The following is a 17,557-nucleotide window of genomic DNA, read 5'->3' as shown; positions in this document are numbered from 1 at the left end:
CCACATGTTCTGTGAAACAAACTCACTCAGAAGGACAATGCAGATAGCGAAGTGCAGTTTTATTACACCGGCGGGCCCAAGGCAGAGTGTCCTCTTAGCCAAGGACCCCGACCAGCATTTGTGAAAATCTTTTATACCCAATGTATACGTGTCTGAACCCACCACTCCAAATTCCTTGAGACTTACATAAGCAAAGGAAGGGTAAATACAATCCTAATAACCCCATCATTCACGTGTTATGTGCTCAAACAGTTAAACAGTTGGCCAATAATCAACAAGCCTGAGGTAGTCTGATAGGTACAGAAAAATTTATGGCCTGTCCACAGGCAGGGATGATTAGTGTATGTTTTCTCTTAGGCGATGAGTAACCTGGATACGATCTTCAAGGTTCTTCTGTCCAGAGGAGGTCTTATCCTTCTGTTGTCCTTTCCATAGGCACTAAACACAGAGTTCAGAATCCACTGGAGAGGTGTCCGAGCATGATCAGCATAAACAGGCCTAAGATGGAGTCCAGGCCCTATGAATTCCTTCCTCATTCCCCTCACTTGATGTTCCTAATTTCCTTAATGAGCATCATTTATTGGGATATATTGTACCCTAGCCCTTCGGCCACTCACATGAGAGAACGCTATCAACCCCTGGGTTACAAAATTCACAAGACTTTGTAAGAAGCAGGGTCCACAAAGCAGTATGATTAGAACGATTATGACAACAGTAACAATAGTTTTTCACCAGTCTCTGTTTACCCAGGACAGGACTGAAGTCCAAAAGGGAATATTTCCATCAGACATGGCTTTCACTTGATTTTACATATCCTCCAAGGCAGTGGATACATTTTCAGACAGGTCAGGTATGTATACACAACACTTGACTTTAATTATGGTGCAAGTCCCCCCCCCTGGGCTGCTATATGTCTTCAGTTCAGTTCAGTCACTCAGTCGTGTCAGACTCTTTGCAACCCCATGAATCGCAGCACGCCAGGCCTCCCTGTCCATCACCAACTCCCGGAGTTCACTCAAACTCACATCCATCGAGTCAGTGATGCCATCCAGCCATCTCATACTCTATCATCCTCCTCTCCTCCTGCCCCCAATCCCTCCCAGCATCAGAGTCTTTTCCCATGAGTCAACTCTTCACATGAGGTGGCCAAAGTACTGGAGTTTCAGCTTTAGCATCATTCCTCCCAAAGAACACCCAGGGCTGATGTCCTTCAGAATGGAGTGGTTGGATCTCCTTGCAGTCCAAGGGACTCTCAAGAGTCTTCTCCAACACCACAGTTCAAAAGCATCAATTCTTCGGTGCTCAGCTTTCTTCACAGTCCAAGTCTCACAAGCATACATGACCACTGGAAAAACCATAGCCTTGACTAGACGAACCTTTGTTGGCAAAGTAATGATTCTGCTTTTCAATATGCTATCTAGGTTGGTCATAACTTTCCTTCCAAGGAGTAAGCGTCTTTTAATTTCATGGCTGCAGTCACCATCTGCAGTGATTTTGGAGCCCCCCAAAAAAAAGTCTGACACTGTTTCCACTGTTTCCCCATCTATTTCCCATGAAGTGATGGAACCAGATGCCATGATCTTCGTTTTCTGAATGTTGAGCTTTAAGCCAACTTTTTCACTCTCCTTCTTCACTTTCATCAAGAGGCTTTTGAGTTCCTCTTCATTTTCTGCCATAAGGGTAGTGTCATCTGCATATCTGAGGTTATTGATATTTCTCCCGGCAAACTTGATTCCAGCTTGTGTTTCTTCCAGTCCAGCGTATGTCTAATGCCATCCTATTTTGAATTACTGTCTTTCTTATCTGAATTTGTTCTTCATTCAAGGCTTGAATGGCTTTTGTACTGTCTAAAAGGGCCTGTTTAGTGAAATTAGTTAAGGCCTCTACCTTAACCATGATATCCGTTGTCCCTATAGAAGGTACAAACAAGGCAGTAAGACAGTCATATCATTGGAACATGGATCGTGTCTACCTTACATGCAGATAGGGCAGGTTTACTGGAGGTTGGTGTAGGCTAGGCTTAATACTGTCATGGGCGAAAGCAAATTCTAGTGTGCAATGCCCTACCCAGCCAACTGGTAACTACGGCCATAAGTTAAGCCCACAGAGCCACTGGGTCCCGTTGCGGGCTACCCAACAGATTTGGGGATTATATTTCCCATTGGAACCGGGCCACTGAACAGACCAATTGGGGTGATAGGTAACTTCAAAGATTTGTTTACGTTGTTCAGGGGACAAATAACCCATATTTAATTTTTGGAGGTCTAGGGGGCGTCTCCAAATCCAACTTTGTGTTCTTTTTGTTCTCAGTAAATAGTAGCGGGAGTAATCAACTGTCTTTTCTCAGGAGTCATCCAGAAATATTCATCCCAGACCTGGTAGGGTTGTTCAGGGTACCGGGAGGCCTGTCCCTCTCTTGTAAGAGAGCCCCCCTCCTTTTTTTTTTTTTTCATATATGAGGTATAAGTCCTTGTAAGACTAGTGTTCATGTTAAAGGTAACCCTATGTCCCCAACCCATTAATGGCTTTTTCTTACACCAGGAGAGCAAAGAAATGTTATGATTGGTGAGAGAAAGGAAAGTTCCTTTCTGTTGTTTCAAGAAGGAGCACAGTGGTATAAAGTCCCCATAACGAAGTGGCAATACCCACCACGGGAGTCCATCCATTACTGACAGGGGCATAGCTCTACATACCCAACAGTTGGAGGAGCTGTGGAAGTCCACGTGAGAATGTGCCCATGAGATGAAGACGTTGTCCTGTGCAGGAACAGTGGTCAGGTTCAGAATTGTGTTGGTGAGGCCGAGTAGCAGGAGTCGTTTACCCAGCTCTATCTTAGAGAGGGCTCATCCGAGACCTTGTTTTCTTCTTCTTCTTCAGAATGATCTTGGTTTCCCGTGGGTCAGTGGAGTCCTTCTGGGTGGTCCACTCGGCATCTTCCAGGTCAGCGTGGTATGCCTTCTTCACTCTGGTGTGATGGATCCAAGGGGCAATGTCTGCAACTTTAACTGCGGTAGGGGTGGTTAAAACAACAGTATATGGACCTTTCCATTGGGGGCCTAGAGTGTCATGCTTTCAGTCTTTCACCCATACCTGGTCCCCTGGTACAAACTCATGCGTTTGCTCCCCCAGGGGGAATGGTATTCTTTCTTGCACAAACCTAGTTACTTGATTAATTACGTTACCTAGTTGTTCCATCTGCTGTGATATCTCATCTCCTCTTATCTGAAGTATATCAGTTGCTACTTGTCTTATTATGGGAGGAGGCCTCCCATATACAATTTCATAGGGAGAATAGCTGTGGGACCGTGGGTCATCCTGAGTTTGAGCAAGGCCATGGGAAGTAAATCTACCCAGGAACAGTCAGTTTCTATAATCCATTTAGAAAGCATCTCCTTTAGTGTCCGGTTAGTTCGTTCTACCATTCCGGAGTTCTGAGGCCGGTAGGCAGTGTGTAACTTCCATTTTATATCCATGGCTTTACTTACTTGTTGTATCAGATCTGATATGAAGGCTGGGCCATTATCTGATCCTATGCTGATGGGGAATCCAAATCGAGGAACTATTTCCCTAAGCAGGCTCTGAGTCACTTCTGATGCTCTTTCAGTTCTGGTGGGGAAGGCCTCCACCCATCTCGAGAATGTACATATCAAAACCAACAGGTAACAAAAATAGCGATATGGTTTCATCTCAGTGAAGTCCACTTCCAGATGTTAAAGGGGAAGGGTACCTTTTAATTGGATACCTGGGGGTTTTGGTCTGCACTCTGGAGCAGCGTTAATCTGAGAGCAGGCGTTGCACTTTTGGGATTCTGTTCTACATAGAAAGGAGAGGCAAGGAACCAGAAAATACCTTCGGATCAATTTCTGCAATTTGTCATGTCCTAGCTGAGAGCCAAAGAATTGATGCTTTTGAACTGTGGTGTTGGAGAAGACTCTTGAGAGTCCCTTGGACTGCAAGGAAATCCAACTAGTCCATTCTGAAGGAGATCAGCCCTGGGATTTCTTTGGAAGGAATGATGCTGAAGCTGAAACTCCAGTACTTTGGCCACCTCATGCAAAGAGTTGACTCATTGGAAAAGACACTGATGCTGGGAGGGATTGGGGGCAAGAGGAGAAGGGGACGACAGAGGATGAAATGGCTGGATGGCATCACTGACTCGATGGGTGTGAGTCTGAGTGAACTCCGGGAGTTGGTGATAAACAGGGAGGCCTGGTGTGCTACAGTTCATGCGGTCACAAAGAGTTGGACACAACAGAGTGACTGAACTGAACTGAAGGTGAGTCATATGGTGAGCTTGGCTCACCAGAGAGGGGGCCATCTCTTCAGGCACTAGTAGCTTACCACCTGCTGGCTCTCACCATCTTTTTTCTGTTTTGGTGGCTCTCTCCGCTTCAGCTAGTTGGTTTGGAGCCTCAGTGTATGTCGGGGAGTCTAGGGCCGGCTTGGGTAGCTCAGCTAGGACAAATGTTCTCATGGGGATTTCCCCGGATCCCTTTCTGTCCTCAGCTGCCCATCTGGTGGGCTTGTCACCCAACCTATTTCCTCGAGTCTGTGGGGTGTCTTCCTTTTGGTGCCCACAGCAGTGCATGACGGCTACCTCCGTGGGACTCCAGACAGCGTCTAGCAGAGTCAGGATCTCCTCCTTATTCTTAATGTCCTTTCCATTGGCCATTAGAAGGCCTCACTCCGGGTATAGGGCCCCATGTACGTGGAGTATAGCGAAAGCATACCGGGAGTCGGTGTAGACGTTCACTTTTTTACTCTTTGACAATTGCAGCGCCCGGACTAAGGCCCATAACTCAGCTCGCTGGGCTGACCAATGTGGTAAGGAGCCGGCCTCGATAACAGTCTTTTCTGTGACTGCAGCATAGCTTGACAGTCGCTGTCCTAGCTTTATCAGGCTGGTGCCATCAGTATACAGAGCCCAGTCAGGATTTGAAATTGGCCTGTCTCGGAGGTCTAGACAACTAGCATCGACCTCCTCTAAGACTTCATTGCAATCGTGGGTAGGTCCACCTTCTCCCGTTGGGAAAACGTTGCCAGGTTTAAACCCTGGCAAGGCTCGATACAGAGGTTGGGGTTTTCATATAGCAGTCCCTGGTATTGAATAATCCGGGAATTTGACAGCCGTTTGACACCCTCCTTGAAGGAGGGTGTTGACTTCATGTGGGACCTTTACAATCAGATCCTGGCTGAAAGTCTGCTTTGTGGCTTCACGTACCAGTAAGGTGACCACGGCCACAGCCTGCAGACAGCTAGGCCACCCGGTGGCAACGTTATCAAGTCGCTTTGAAAGGTAAGCTATTGGCCTGTCCCATGTTTCCAAGGTTTGAGTCAAAACCCCCATGGCTGTTTTATCTTTCTCGGTCACATATAAGGTGAATGGTTTGGTGAGGTCTGGCAATCCCAAGGTGGGGGTGGAGGTGATTGGTAGTCTTAGCTCTTCAAAGGCTTTCTGCTGTTTCTCAGTCCAACTTACTGGGTTTTCTTCAGGCCCTGTCAGGAGCTCAAATAGGGTCTGGGCTATTTGAGAATATCTTGGAATCCAAATCCTGCAGAATCCTGTGGCCCCTAGGAACTCTCTGACTTGCCCCCGAGTCTTAGGCGTGGGGAGCCTCAGAATTACTTCTTTTTTAGATTGGTCTAGCAACCTTGTGCCTTCTCTTAAGACAAACCCCAAATACCTTACCTCCTCCTTGCAGATTTGTGCTTTTATCCTCGACACTCAGTATCTCGCCTCTGCCAGTAATTGGAAGAGCACTTGGGTCCCTTCCCAGCATTCTTCTCAAGTCTCAGCAGCCGGCAATAGGTCATCTACATATTGCAGGAGCCAACATCCATACCTTTTAGGCTGGAAAGCTTTCAGGTCCAAGACCAGGGTTTCTCCAAAGATGGTTGGGGTGTTTTTGAACCCTTGCAGGAGATGGGTCCAAGTAAGCTGCTGCTTATTGTCTCTGATTGGGTCCTCCCATTCAAAGGCAAAGATGGGTTGTGACGCAGGTGCTAGGCATATACAGAAAAAGGCATCTTTGAGGTCTAAGCCAGTATAGGTCCTTGTCTTAGGTGGGAGGAGGCTAAGTAAGGTATAGGGGTTTAGCACAGTTTCGTGAAGAGTTACAGTGCCCTGATTGACCAATCTGAGATCTTGTACAGGCCTATAGTCTTGTCCTCCTTCCTTCTTTACCGGTAAGATTGGTGTGTTTCAGGCTGATTGACATTCCACCAGGATGCCTGCCTGCTTTAGCCTATGAACGTGAGGCAGAATCTCGATCCAGGCTTCTTTGGGTATTGGGTATTGACACTTTCTCACCGGGGTGGCCCTGGTTTGAGTTCTATTATTTTAGGGGCTTGGTGTCTGGCTAGCCCAGGGGGGATTATTTTCAGCCCAGACCTCAGGGAACAGCTGAGTTAGCCTTTTCTCCAACTCTGTTGCCTTGCCTTGTCTATCTCCAGGGGTCTCATGTAGCCTCCATTCGACTTGAGGGGGCACAAAGAGGGAGAGTAAATAGGTTGTTGTGCCCACCCAAAAAGTGGGCTTCTCTTCAGGAGAGAAAATCACTTGTGCTCCCAACTTGGAGAGTAAGTTTCTCCCCAGCAGGGGTACTGGGCACTCAGGGATATAGAGGAACTCATGAGTCACTTGGTGACCCCCCATCTGGCATTTCCTGGGCTGGCAAAATGACTTACCCATTTCTTCTCCCGAAACCCCAGTTACTGCGGCTGTCCTTTTAGACAGTGGCACCACAGGCTTAGTTACCACGGACAATTTCACTCCAGTGTCCACTATAAAGTCAGTGTCTTGGTCCCCAGTTTTTAAAGTTACCATGGGCTCTCAGGGACCTGATGTCTTTGAGCCCCAGCATCCCTATTCAGTTTCTATGTTAGTGAGTTCTGCAACCGGGAGGGGTTTATTCTCCCTTCTTTCTGGGCACTCATTTTTTTCAATAATCGAACCCACGGCATTGGTCGCATTGATCTGGATGTAATAAAGCCCGAGACCTCTGTTGGGACCAGTTGGAGGGCTGTCCTGACCTCGAAGCTGGGGGCGGGGGGGTGGCGGTTCTTTCCTTTGGCAGTGGAAAAGTCTTCGGAAGACTTTCCAAGCTCAGCAGCCAACATTGCAAACCTCTCTCTGTTCTCCTCTGCTCATCTTTATAACGTTTTTCATATTTTTTTTTCTATTTCCATGTCCCTAGTTCAAAACACCTTATCTGCTATTTCAATGAGCTGAGAACTAGACATGGATAGAACTCCCTCGGTCTTTTGAAGCTTTCGTTTTACGTCAGGACATGCTTGCGAGATAAACGTCGAATTGATAACAATCTGGGAGCCTGTAGCTTCTGGATCTATGGGTGTATATCTGTAGGCCTCACAAAGTCTCTTGTAAAATTCAGAAGGTGACTTGTTCCCCTTCTGAACTATTTCAGCTGGTTTTGACATGTCCGTTGGCCTCCGGGCTCCCCTTTTAAGTCCTTGTATAATCGCTGTCCCGTATCTGTCTAATTGGATTTTTTTCTCCTCTGTATTATAGTCCTAATTAGGTCTGTCAGTGGGGAAGCCTTGCTCTATCCGCCTCTCTGGGTTAGCAGTGCCCTCAGGAACCATCTCCTGTAACCATTTCCTCGCCTCAGTGTTGATCCTATATCTCTCTTCTGTAATTGCATTATATCGTCCCAGGTTGGTCGATGGGTGCAGAAAATAGTCCCTATTAGTCTAGTCATGCCCTGGGGTTCCACCGAGTAAGAGGGGGTGTGTTTTGCCAGTTCAGTAAATCAGTTGATGAAAAGGACTGAGAGTAATAAGCTACAGGAGCTTGGTGATAATTACCGTCTTCCCCTATCATTGGAGGTTGCTGGACTTCTCTGAGGGGCATCTGCAAGGGTATTCTTTCTTCTGGCTCTTTGGCAGAGCAGAGCCTTTGTTTAATTCCAGTGGTTCCTGCCCCTTGTCCGGGAGTACTTACTGGGAGTGGAGGGTAGAGTTCAGGGAACGTAGTGGCAGCATCCGGGGTGGTAGAGTCCGGTGGGCTCATTGTCCCTCCAGCTGAGGCTGGAGCCTGCCAGGAGGGCGGCTCTACAACCTGTGGACCTGTTGGGACCATTGAGGAGCCCGGGAGGCTTACGGGTCTCAGGCTGGTTCCTCCGGTCGGGCCTCCGGTGGCCGCGGTGATACTAGCTGGCGGGATCATCATCCAATACAGCGGTGGGGGAAGTTCCTTTCCGTCAGGGTCCTGTAAAATTTCCTTCTCATCCTTGGTTACCTTTTGGGCCATCAAGATTTTTCCTTCCCCGCCAGGAGCATTAAAAACAGGCCCATTTGGGGGGGTCTTGGGCTATTCCCAGCCAAGAGTCTATGTACGGGAACTGATCCAGGTGTCCGGGCTTTTCCATAACGATAGCATAGACTGCCTTTATGAGATTTAAGTCCATAGTTCCCTCTGGTGGCCAGCCAACTCCCACTGAAGGCCATTCAACTTCATAAAGGGTGCAGAGCCAGCCGGGTGTCATTTTTTTCCCGTAGTCTCCATCGAATCTTTTCTTAAAATTCTTAATCATATTCTCCAATACAGTGGCCTTAGATCTGCTTCCTCCCATTTTCTTACCTCTGGATTCCTATGTCCCAGAGCCTTCCCGAGAAGCCAATCTACCTGTTTCCACTGACAGGGGAGATGATGGGTCACACAGCAGATGGGTACCTCCTGGTGGAGGGCGGAATAGGAGCACACGGAATTCGATATTCTCTTTCTAAAACCCTGTGGCGAGTGCTCCGCACATTTCCTAAAACGGCGTGGACACACCTCCTGACTGGTTTTCTTAAATCCTAAGTTCCCTTTCTTTATCCCTGGCACGACCATCGACCGGAGTGCTGAGCAGCCGTTGTCGCCAACCTAAACCAGTTTTCTCTGTGTCTCCCTTCTGGTCCCTCCCAGGGGGGTGATCAGGCCCCCTCCTCCACCCTAGCGGGTGGGCTCCTCCTCACCTAAGTGCTCAGTTCCCTTGTTGCCCTTCACTACCTGCAAAAGCGAAGAAACCAGGCATTGAAAGGCTTTTCTTCCAGAAGGGCAAGGTGCCTTTCCCCCTCTAGGAGATTCAAGCCACAAAGCCTCGGGTGGCCTCAAATGAGACCTGTCTCCTCAAAGTAAGGAGTTTCCCCGCCATTGCACCAAATATTGTAGCCATGTGTTCCGGGAAACAAACTCACTCAGAAGGACAATGCAGATAATGGAGTGCAGTTTATTACACCGGTGGGCCCAAGAGTCTCGTCTTAGCCAAGGACACCGACCAGCATTTGTGAAAATCTTTTATACCCCATGTGTACATGTCCATACCCACCACTCCAAATTCCTTGAGACTTACATAAACAAAGGAAGGGTAAATACAATCCCAATAACCCCACCATTCACGTGTTATGTGCTCAAACAGTTAAAGACTTGGCCAATAATCAATAAGCCCAAGGTTACACTCTGATAGGTACAGAAAAATGTATGACCTGTCCAGAGGCAAAGATGATTAGTGTATGTTTTCTCTTAGGCGATGAGTAACCTGGATATGATCTTCAAGGTTCCCCTGTCCAGAGGGGGCCTTATCCTTCTGTTGGTGTTTCCATAGGCACTAAACACAGAGTTCAGCATCCATTGGAGAGGTGGCTGAGCATGATCAGCATGAACAGGCCTAAGATGGACTCCAGGCCCTATGAATTCCTTCTTCAGTGGTGCGCATTAATTTCCAGGAGTCGCCCCTGTTTAGGGATTGACCTTCCCCTTTGCACTTGTATGGCTGCAGAGGGCCCCAGTGTTCCTAACATGAGACCCTACTCCTTGTTGCAATTGATGAGGCCAGTGGCAGACCCAAGTGAACCCACCAAACAATTTCTTCCTGAGAGCTTTTGGAATTGGAATAGAGCCAAGGAGAGTGAAAGAGAGAGCAACATCTCCCTGTGTTGCTGGATGAAGCCTGTAAACTTTAAATCTGCCAGAGGCAGCTATTTTCTGCCTCGGGGGTTGGGAAAGAGAAAGCAGGTGTGGATACCCACAAGAGAGAAGTGAATGAAGCAGACAGCCAGAGAAGAGTGGGAAGGATGGATGAGAAAACACTTCCTTATTAAAATTTCATACCCAGCTTCACCTAGCCAGCTCTGTCTTTGCCATTGGATTCTGTGAGAATTTTTTAGCCACCTTTCAATAAATTGTCTTTTTGTATAAGTTAGCTCAAGTTACATTTCTGTTAAGTGCAGCCATATTTCCTATAATAATGTCTCTTCTTGCTGTCTAAACCTAAAATGGTGACTCTGCCCCTAGGGAAGATGACAGCTGGTACCACCAAAGGGAATATCACTGCTATTCTCATAGTGCCTGTCAAGGTTTAGGGGATCAGAATATCCCATTCCAACCCCTTGGCGTACGGATTACTTTGACTTGAAGGCTGCTGAGAAAAATCAGACACAGAAAGAGTTCTCTGCCCTCCCCCTGTTGCCTAAAAGTGGGGCATAAATTTCTCATGTGACAATGTCCCCCTTCTCTCCTGAAAGGTATCCTCCTCTTATAACAGGAAAAGGAGATGAACTGTTATTACCCAAGATGGAGAGGATGCCCAAGATGCATCTGCATAAACAAACCTTACTAAACAACTGTTATCTACCCTCATATATTTTAAAATCACTTTCCAACAATTTATCATCCCTGAGAACTCCAAACCCCTTTTCTTTGTCCATAATTTATTATCCTTTGTTAAAATGTTTTTTTTTTTTAAGTTTCCAAGCCAAATCACTTCTTTTCTGGGAATCACTGTGCACATAAAAGTATCAACACCAAGAAGAATTGATGTGCCTTTTCTCCTGTTAATCTTTCATCAGTTTAAATTGCAGGATTCAAATGCATAACTTAAGAGGATAGAGGAAATTTTTTTCCTTCCCTATAAACATCTACATCAAAGTTATTGATGCCTAGTGCTTAAGTTGTTAATATGTGACTTTAAGGGTATCTTCCTGCTTTGCTGCTGTGGCTGATGCTACTGTCTCTCATCATAGCAGAAGCTGTGATACCATTGCTCCAGCGGACTTGTGCTCCCAAAGTCCCATGGTGATCAGAGGGGAAATATGCTTTTTATTTTTGTTCACTCTTTTTAAAAAAATTTTTTTAGTGCTTTGTTTCTGGTTCCACTGGGTCTTTGATGATGCACATGGGCTTTCTCTAGTTGTGATGAGCAGGGGCTACTCTTCGTTGTGGTGCACAGGCTTCTCATTGCAGTGGCTTCTCTTGTTGCAGAGCATGGGCTCTCTACGTGCTGTGGGCTTCAGCAGTTGCAGCACGCAGGCTCACTAGCTGCAGTGCATGCGCTTAGTTGCTCCACAGCATGTGGCATCATCCCAGACCAGGGATTGAACCCGTGTTCCCTACACTGGCAGGTGGATTCTTAACCACTGGACCACCAAGACAGTCCTTTATTCACTCTTCTCTTGCAGTCCTTTCTACTGAGGATCCTAGCATGAGTTTGAGGCTAGATTTACGATGTCTTTGGATAAAACTACTTTTAACCTCCAACTAAAACTGACTTTGAAAATAAGAATTATTTTCAAAATAAGAACTTCAGGGACTTCCCTGGTGGTCCAGTGGTTAAGAATTAAGAATCCACCTGCCAATGTAGGAGACATGGGGTCAATTCCTGGTCTGAGCAGCAACCAAGCTTGTGTGCCACAGCTACTGAAGTCTGCACACTCCAGAGCCTGTGCACTGCAACAAGGGAAGTGACCACAGTGAGAAGCCTGCACACAACAACAAAAGCAGCCCCAGCTTACCACAACTAAAGAAAGTCCTCGGGCAGCAACAAAGACCCAGAACAGCTGAAAACAATAAATTTAAAAAATTTTAATACCATTAAAAAATAAGAACTTTAAAATATAAAAACACACATCAAAAGGGTTTTTGTTTGTTTGTTTGTTTTTTAATTCTGCCCTTTTTCCTGATAGCTCAGTTGGTAAAGAATCTGCCTGCAATGCAGGAGACCCCAGTTCGATTCCTGGGTAGGGAAAATCTGCTGGAGAAGGGATAGGCTACCCACTCCAGTATTCTTGGGCTTCCTTTGTGGCTCAGCTAGTAAAGAATCCTGCAATGTGGGAGACCTGGGTTCAGTCCCTGGGTTGGGAAGATCCCCTGGAGATGGGAAAGGCTACCCACTCCAGTATTCTGACCTAGAGAATTCCATGGACTGTATAGTCCATGGGGTTGCAAAAAGTCAGACATGACTGAGCGACTTTCACTTTCACATATCCCTGTAGTAGCTTCATCTTCAGATTAGTAATAATTTGACTGATATGGTGCTGGGCATCATATCTAGGGTGCAAAGATCAAAGGGAAAACGTGGTCCATCTCTTCCTCATGCTTTTTTTGGAAAGTAAACTTTCCCTCAAATTAAAGGTCAGTGTAACTGCAACAATGGATTATTACCTAGGATGTCCCCAGGTCTTTCACGTGTCAGTGGTTCCTAACCTCATCTGTATATTGGAACCCCTGGAGATATATAAAGAATATGGATAAGTGAGTTCTACTCTCAGAGATTCTGAGTTCAATGTTCTGGGGAATTTTAGAAGAACCTCAGGTTATTCTAAAGCATAGCCAATGTTGAGAACCACTGATGCAAATAGAATCTTGGTCTAACCCCCAAATCCCTGGTTCTCCAGACTTGCCCAGATACGCTCAGACTTGTCAAAATCCTAGGGGCAGCACAGTTATAGCTTTGTTACCCTTCAGTGTCTAGTCTGTGTTCACAGAGAAGATTACTAAAACTATTTTTTTTTTCATGTAAAACTTGAGAGCCGTGCTTACATATACTGGCTTATCACACACTGTCTACACATACACGAGGTTTTTCTCCCCTACAAAATGCAAATGTGAAAAACACTACCATCGGGTCAACCCCTGCTGACCCCTAATTGTTCAATCAAAAAGGGCAAGAACATTCCTACAAATGAGAGCAGAGATTTTATCTGTAAATGTGTTCAGAATTCTCATTACCCTCAGAACATAAAAAATTTCCCATGCCAGATCATATTTAGTGAATGCATGACAAACACAAAGCATTATTATGCATCTTACTTGAGAAGCACAAAGAAAGCACAATGTTTACGCTTATGGAACTCACCACTGAAATAATGAAATTCAACATAAACCCACCAAGAGTACTTTTAAAGAGCAAAGGATGAATAGATACAATTAAGACTCAAAGTGAAAGTGAAGTTGCTCAGTCATATCTGACTTTTTGCAACCCCATAGACTGTAGCCTACCAGGTTCCTCTGTCCATGGGATTTTCCAGGCAATAGTACTGGAGTGGATTGCCATTTTCTTCTCCAGGGGATCTTCCCAACCCAGGGCTCAAATCCGGGTCTCCCGCATTGTAGAAAGATGCTTTACCATCTGAGCCACCAGGGAAGTCCAAGACTCAAAACACTATGGTATTAATAACTACCATCTGTGAAAGACCTTTAATGTCCCATATCAATATATATATATGTTTATATATGTACATTTTATATATAGATATTATACAGTCCCTCAAAGAAGAAATAAAGTGTGGGAGTTAACTTATCCCAAATCACATAGTTATTATTCCATTATCATACTATGTAGTATTAAGAAATTTAAATATAAATTTTAATGAAGATAAAAATTCATACCAACATTCTGTGAAAATATAATTTCACTTCCACAGTATCAAGTCAATATATAATTTGCAGCTATTATGACTATTTCAAGAATTTTAGAAAGTTTAAAGAAGACATTAAAATGTTTGGTGAAGATGTAGTGCTTGGGAAGTCAAACCTGATAAAATTATTTTCCCCAGCAAATTACCCCCTTTCCATCTCTTGGTTTCCCTATGTATAAAACATGGGTATTATTTTTACACCTGCCTCAAGGATACGCTATGAGAACAGAGAATTTCCTCACTGAGGTATAAGAGTGGTTTTGTTTTGATTTTAATGTCTTGAGAATAAGAAGTTTAAGAAGAGGTGGGTATTCTCCCAAAGCAGTCAAGGTGGAGGGTCTGTCACTTTCCTGGGTTCTTCCAAGGCTGAATGTGTCTTCCACAGAGGATGCAAGGAGGAGGTGCATGGCCCGAGCCAGAGGTTACTCTCCATGTCCTGGGAGTGGTCCTGGCATTGCAGAAGGACGGGCAAACTACCAGCATCGCCTCCATCAATGTCTGGTCTTGGCAACAAGCAGCCTGTGATGGATCGTTAAGCACCTGAACCTTCTGTCTGTTTCCAAGGACCAAAGCTGGGGAGGGGAGCACTGGGGTCAATGAGTACTTGGTTGAGTTGGACCAGCTTCAGCAACCTCAGCTTGTGTGGGGATGAGGATGAGGTGGATGCGGAGGTGGGGTTGAGGGGAGGGGGAGGGCAGGGATGAAGAAGCTTAGGGAGGTCAAGGCCGAAGTTTTCCAACAGTTGCCCTGGGAAAGGAGTATCTTTTGATCAGGCAATTGTGGCAAACCTAATAAAAAAGATGATACCCAAATATTGTCAATAGGCTGGAAAATAATTCTTAGCTTATTCTAAAATGTTATTGATAATTTAAAATAAATTGTAAATGGCCCCACTAAAGGAAAGACAATTTTTTTCCCAAACTCTCTACAGAAAATAATTTTTAAAAATATCTTTGTTACATCAAGAGGTAATCAAAGAGTATGTAAGAAAAAAAGACTTTAGGTATGTCAAGAGTTAGTAAAGGTAATATTAATATTGAGATTTTTTTCTTTATTTTTAATGTTTGCAGTATTGGTTCTTTAAAATGTGTAAGTTTTGGTGATTTATAGTTCTAAATAAACATTCAATCTTGTATTCATATTTTTGCAGTCTTTGTCTTCAAGACGGTCCCCAGTTTGTATAAACTTCAAGCTCACAAAACCTGGAATGTTCTGAGCACAATATAAATATAAATTCAATATGGAGTGTACACAGTACTGTATATAAAATAGATAACTAATAAGGACGTACTGTATAGCACAGGGAATGCTATTCAATGCTCTGTAATGACCTATGTGGGTAAAGAATCTAAAAGAGATATTTTTATGTGTGTCTGATTCACTTTGCTGTACACCTGAAACTAACACAGCATTGTAAATCAACTATACTCCAAAAAAAAATTGAAAAAGATTCAATATGGAGCGAACAACTAATCTATAAAAATCCAAATCTAGAGTGCTAGTGTCACTCATAGAACACCTGAGATCCCAGGTAAGTAAGAGAGTTGAATGGCAAAGAGGAGAGGAAATGAGAGTTAAGTGGTAATGTTAATAGACACCCAGACCTAGATGGGCCAGAGTGACAAAGTCAGCACCTGTTCAGGGTCATGAGGACACTTACTCACAGGTCATGGTTAGGAGTTTACATCTAAGATCCATGGGAGATTGTCAGCAAGCTTTACGCAAGGGAGGAAGTGTTCGAGATGAGGAACAAATGTGTGAGCAGGGAGACACCTAGCAGGAGAGAAATGGTGATGCTTCTTCAGGATTTCCCTGCCCCCATGTCTATGGTCACCAAGTAGAATCAGCCTGTGTGTGTGGTGAGCCAGAGGTTCACTGGCTCCCTAGAAATCCTTGCTTGGTCAGTTGACTCCAGGGTCTCCCACTGAGCTATACAAAAATTCCTGGGGGAGGTGGAAGGCTTGCAGGCTCTCACCTTTCCATGAATCATTTAGAAGGGAAACCAAAGCCTGCTTAGGTAAAAAGATCCGTGAACTCCAGGTCAGGATCATATTCCTGTCCCAAACGTAAGATTTCTTTTTTCCCTTCAGGGTGTGTAGGTGTATTTTAAAAAACAAAATATTTTCATTCAGTCACCGTTTCCTAGCAACCCCCACCTCCCCCCAAAAAAGGCATCTATTTTTCTGAATGTCTGTGAACACCATTCCAGTGGATGCTCAAGCACGCCTCCAGAAGCACAGAGAGAACAAAAGCACTGGGATCACTCTGGCTGGCGAGAGATTATGAAAGGGGAATTTCTTAATAGAACACAGTCTGAAAGACCTGTACCATAGATGTGGGGTACAGAGTGGGAACCTGCTGCGAGTGTGCAGATATTCTTAAAAGGTGTGATATTCCTATGGAAAATGGGGGCTGTGATTTCTGGGGGAAGGTGGTTTCTATGAAACAGCTAATGCACGAGATGGCTGACACCTTTTCAGCAGCTCTTTTCTGTGTATTTCCAGCCAGAATCTTGTTTCATTAAAACTCTATAGACCGAAAAGAGGAGTGACTGGCTGAATTCAAATTTAAGCTGAACAGAGTCTGTGCAAATGGTCCTCTTTCAACCAGGCACAATGCACGTGAGTCACTGAACTGGACAGCTGGCAGAAACCCCTCCAATCATTCAATGCTTGTTTTACAGAGGAGGAAACATGAAAACACAGAGAAGCAAATTCACTCATTCAAGGTGGCTTCACAGGGTCTGCCGACCTCTGGCTTTGTGGAATGGAAGTTGCTCATATTTTAAAAATCTTTTACTGGAATTTTCTGGAGGTCCAGTGGTTAAGACATCACGCTTTCACTGCTAAGAGAATGGGTTCATTCCCTGGTTACCAAACCAAGATCTCACAAGCCAAGCAGCGTGGCCAAAAAAAAGGGGGAAAAAATCTGCCTATTATGTGATACTGAATGATAAGGGGGAAGGAAAATGGGTCTAAGAGAAAGTTGTCCCAACAACCAAGAGACTCACATTTTATAATTGGTGCATCTGAAATTCAAAGGACTAGCTCAGAATTACAAAATAAGAATAGGTTAAAGCAAAGGCTAATCTTTTACTTTTTAAAAAGGCATCTAAGCCCCACTCCAGTCAAGGAATTGAGGTAGGACAAATGTTTATCAACAACTGTTTTTCTAATTATTGAATTGGAAGCATGATAACACAGTCTTCCATAAATGCTAGCCTTTATGGAGTTGTGGAATGTTAGGGTGAAAGGTGCTCTGGATGACATTAACCAGCCTCATCACATTTTAGACAACACCTGAGACTGGAGTGCAGCAGAGCCAAGAGGCTTGGCCATGGCCACAGCAGTCAGTGCTGGAGCAGACTTCACATTCCGGCATCTGGTCTCTCCAGGCCCAGCGCTTTTCCTTGTCTAAGCCACCAGAAAACCTTTCTGGCTTGCAGTGTCCTCTCCCAGTTGACTCTCCTGTAGGGCACAACAGTCCTGTCTTTATCTTTACTTCAATTCCTATGCTCCAGCTTTATTCCCTTTTCTACATCTCATCTAGGGCTTTAGCAGATGAAGCCACAGCAAGTATGGTCCAAAATAATTTAATTGATTTGGTGAAGAATTTGGGCTTCCCACGTGGCTCAGACGGTAAAGAATCCGCCTGCAATGCGGGAGATCTGGGTTTGGTCCCTGGGATGGGAAGATCCCCTGGAGGAGGGCATGGCAACCCACTCCAGTATTCTTGCCTGGAGAATCCCCATGGACAGAGGAAGAAGCCTGGCAGGCGATAGTCCATGGGGTTGCAAAGAGTCAGACACAACTGAGTGACTAAGCACAGGTGAAGAATTTATTTAAATCAGTGGCATCCA

The 17,557-nt window shown here is 45.0% G+C and overlaps 1 pseudogene; it reads right to left on the bottom strand.

The window, feature by feature from the left end:
* Positions 1–381: 381 nt before the first annotated feature.
* LOC112442250 (endogenous retrovirus group PABLB member 1 Env polyprotein-like) lies at positions 382–8,272 on the bottom strand (annotated as a pseudogene).
* Between the last annotated feature and the right edge of the window lie 9,285 nt (positions 8,273–17,557).

Source organism: Bos taurus, chromosome 2, assembly GCF_002263795.3.
Source record: "Bos taurus isolate L1 Dominette 01449 registration number 42190680 breed Hereford chromosome 2, ARS-UCD2.0, whole genome shotgun sequence".
In the NCBI taxonomy this organism is placed as follows: Eukaryota; Metazoa; Chordata; class Mammalia; order Artiodactyla; family Bovidae; genus Bos; species Bos taurus.
This window is presented reverse-complemented; position numbering and strand designations above follow the sequence as displayed.